Source organism: Papio anubis, chromosome 2 (assembly GCF_008728515.1).
Source record: "Papio anubis isolate 15944 chromosome 2, Panubis1.0, whole genome shotgun sequence".
Taxonomy (NCBI): domain Eukaryota; kingdom Metazoa; phylum Chordata; class Mammalia; order Primates; family Cercopithecidae; genus Papio; species Papio anubis.
This window is the reverse complement of record NC_044977.1, coordinates 130448671-130453073: the sequence shown is the minus strand read 5'-3', so window position 1 is coordinate 130453073 and position 4403 is coordinate 130448671.

Genomic DNA, 4403 nt, shown 5'->3' with positions numbered 1-4403 from the left:
CATCTGTACAATGGGGAGAACATTTTCCTCACAAGGCTGTTGAGAGGATTGAGGCACTTGGTGTGTCAGAGGGGTCCTAGCCAGAATAGGTTTTTAATGATGTTAGTGTGATTTTTTTTTTGAAGCCCTTTCTTCAATTTTTTCACTTTTTTGACACATCATTGGAACTGCTTAATTATTCAGGATTTTTATATCGAGTTTATGGATTATAGAAGCTCTTTGCTAATAGGTTTATCTCCTGCTGACTTTTAAAACTGCAATATAACTGCATATCAGCATGTCAATTATGAGAAACAGCACACAATTCAACATTGATACTGCTGAATGCCTTGGTAAAATGGTTTTTATAAAAAGGAGTTTGAAAGTATAGTTAAAATAAAACAATGTTTTTAATGTTTATTTGACCTATGAACATAGTTTGCAAGTTGGTAGTTTTTCTTATTTTTAACGTTATTTTTTTTTCTGATTATACCGTTATCACAAAAATGTGAAGATCAGAATAAAATCACCCATAATCTTATTGCCCAGAAATAACCACTCATAACTTAATTTTTTCCCTTTGATATGCATAGCTCTTTATATAACTTTTTCCACTTAAAAATATGTCTTAAGTATTTTCCCAAATTGCTAACATTTAAATTGCTTTCATAATGGATGTACTGTGATCTACATAATTATTTTCCTAATTTAGACAATAAAGTTTGCCTAAGCTTCTTTGCAAGAAATGCTTTTGAATGTGAGCTTTTGTCTGCATTTCTAACTAATACTTGAGTTTGAATTCCTGGGAGGAAAATTATTGGGACAGTCTTATTTATTTATTGTGGTGTAACAAACTACCTTAAAACTTAGTGACTGAAAACAACAGTAATAATTTATTTGCTCACAATTTTGCAATCTGGGAAGGGCTCTTTGGGGACAATTTGTTTCTGTTCCACATAATGTTAGCTGAAGTGATGACTTCACTGGGGCTGGAGACCCACTTCCAAGGTTGCTCACTGATAGAGCTGACAAACTGGTGCCGGCTGGTGGCTGGAGGCATCGAGTGCCCTCCAGATAGGCTTCTCTACTGGGTTCCAGGAGGGAGGAAGTGGAAGCTACTAGTTCTCTTAAAGGCTAGGCACAGAACTGGCAGAGTCCCTTCCACCATGCTCCATTGCTCAAAGTGGTCACAGGCCAAATTCCAGAGTGTGGTTAAAATAGGCCACACCTCTTTCTGGGGGATGTGTCAAAGGATTTGTGGCCATAATGAATTTCCCACAGAGAGCATATTGTTGAAGGGTCTTTATGCATATTAGTAAATCATTTTCCACAAAGGTTGTCTATTGTTACACTCACCCACATTAAATATTAAAAATTATAAAAATCTCTACTTATTCAATAGGTGAAATGTGGGATTTCATTGTTTTACGTTGAATTTACTAGTGCACTTACACAGACTTGATAAAAATTTGTATTTCTTCCTTTGGATAAGAAAGAAACAAATTTCATTTTTGGAGCCAATTTGTTAAAGTGTTAATCTTATGAATCACAGGAGTTGTTTACATGTATTATTGACACTAAGAATGTGTCATAGTTGTTATAAATATTCCTTTCAGTTTTCTTAATTAAAAATAAAAAACCTTTTCCTCTTAATTGAGGAAAAATTAGACAAAACAATTTCCTATTAAATTCACATGATCTTATGAGTCTGGCTGCCATGCATTGATCTCAAAATAATGATACATGTTTTACATTTTAATAGAATATTTTGAGGCAATTTCAGTTTTACTCATCTAACGTGTCAACAGAAACCCAGAAATTAGTGTGATTTATTCATTACCTTCATTTTGGAGGAACGGAATCCAGAAAGTTTGGATAAGTTTATCAGAATAAAAACGGAGAAACAAAACTGTGTTATCATCCCTTAATTTGCTCTTTGTACCTTAGCTGCCCGGTGGGAAAGCCTCTAAACCCTCCTGAGCCTCGTGTTTTTAAACTGTAAAATAGGGTAATATCAGGGACAATTCACAGTGTCCTTAGAGAAGATACTTATGAGGGGCCTAGCGTGTAATGGTATGTAGTGGGCACCATCATTACTCACCTAAATTCTCCGTTGTGAACCTAGGAAAGGCCTTATTTCCAGAATATCAGAGAAAGTGCTACAGATGACTTTCCAGGCGGGGACTTGGGTTGTGTGAGTGCTGTTATCCAGCCCACTTCAGTTGGTGTCCATTACTCGGCGGTAGTCAGCACCACATGGTGTGTTGCACAGGGACACAAACTCGATGCCTTGTCCTAATGGCACATCACTAATGTCAGGCCACAGCTGGAGCAATTGTCTCTGGGATTGTATGATATACTCCTTGAGAATGACTCTCAAGGAACTTCTCAGAAGAATATGATGTCCAATCTTAATATTCTGAGAATTCCATGCTAGTATTGTGATGGATAATACCTTATACCACTTGTGTGCCACTTGATAGTTTTCACAGTACTTTATATGTTTTGGTCTTCTTTGATCTTCACAGCCATCCTGAGAGGCCAACTATTCAGATATGACTTCCCTTTTTTACCCATGAGGAAGTCAAGGCTTGAATGGGTAATGACTTGCCTAAAGTTACAAACTGAGGAAGTGCCAAGCTCAACACCAGATGGTTCCCACAGGCCCCATCCAGAACGTTTCTATTTGATTGTATGCTGCCTAACTCCCCACCAAGGACAAAGTAACAGATGGTCCTGAAATGAGGAGGTCTACAGGATGGATTGTTTTTCTCTTTTGCATTAAAATGGGTTTGCAGACTGTAGTAGTCAGTGTGGATTCTGGAGTCATCTGGAGTCATTCTCTGCATTTGGATGCTGGCTCCATCAGTTAGCTGTGTACCCTTTCTTGCAAAGGAACTCAGATAAAACAAATGTAACTTTCTGAAGTTTCAAGACCAGAAGGGTCAATTTCTATGTTTATTCAAAAGAAACTTAACCACTCTATGCCTCAGATTCTCCATCTGTAAAACGAGAATAACACTAGTAGCTAACTCATAGGACAGTTGAGGGATTACATCAGAACCTCCATGCAAAACAAAAGCACAAGGCCCAGCACCAAAGCTAAAGCCTTGGTTCTTTCTTGGTATGTTCTGTGAAACCTTCAAATGTCTATGCTACTGGCCTTTCACTGTGCTTTGTACTTCAGGCACTGGCTTCAGGACACCTCTGTTGTGAGAGAACTGTCCTCCATGAGATGAGAACGGTCCTTTCCATGAGATAGGCAGTCATTGACAAGTGTCCTCCAACATATTATCCCAGTTTATCATATTGGCACTGAAAGAACACTCAGGTAAGTATTAATTGACTTGAGATTAAAAAAAGAATTCGACCATTAACCACTCTTAACATTTTGTTGTATTCACTGCCCATTTTATGTAATCATTTCAAATTAGAATCATATTGTATAAAGACTTTTTGTAATTCGTTTTCTTTACTTCGTGTTTATATTATCTTTGCATCTTCTTAGTAATAAAAAAAACTTGCTTTCGTGGTTGCATTGGATTCCATATGTGGAGGTACTGTTATTTATTACCAGTTTGATATATGGGACAGTTAGTTTTATTTTCCTGTTATAAGTAATGCTATAGTAAACATCCTTCTACACAAATCTTTGAAATGTTCTCTCATTATATCCTTAGAATAAATTTCTAGAAGTGGATAACTAATTCAAAGAGTATATACCATTTGAGAAATATTGCTGAACTGCCTCCTAGAAAGTTTTAATTATTTTCTACTCCCACCAACAGTATATGTGAGTATCAGGGATCAATTCATTCCAGCCCTTCCATATTCTCTCATAACCAACTGTTCTTCTCACCCTTCATTCTAAATATAGTCCTATATGAAGCTGCTACTTTAGATCAGCCCTTGGTTTCAGCTACATTATTTCATCTAGTGCCTCCTAAACATCCTCTGTGGGCACCCTGTCTAGGCCTTCGCCTTTTTTATTTCTTTTCCTGGAAATGTCTTCTTTTTCTTATCTCTGCATCATATATCCTTAATTCAAGTCCCAATTCATATGTAAACTTTCCTGATTGTCTGATTTAGTAAATTATCACACCCCTGAAATCTCTCAACCCTACATTGTACTCTGTCTTCATCAGTCATTTGACACTCATCACATGCTCCCTTATCTGTGAATTAACTTTGTATGCATTCCTATATTGGTTTCCAAAGGACTTGTATAGTACAGAATTACACTTAAAAATCCCTTGTATTGGCCAGGTCCAGTGGCTCACACCTGTAATCCTGGCACTTTGGGAGGCCACCTGAGGTCGGGAGTTTGAGACCAGCCTGACCAACATGGAGAAACCTCATCTCTACTAAAAATATAAAATTAACCAGGTGTGGTGGTGCATGCCTATAATCCTGGCTATTCAGGA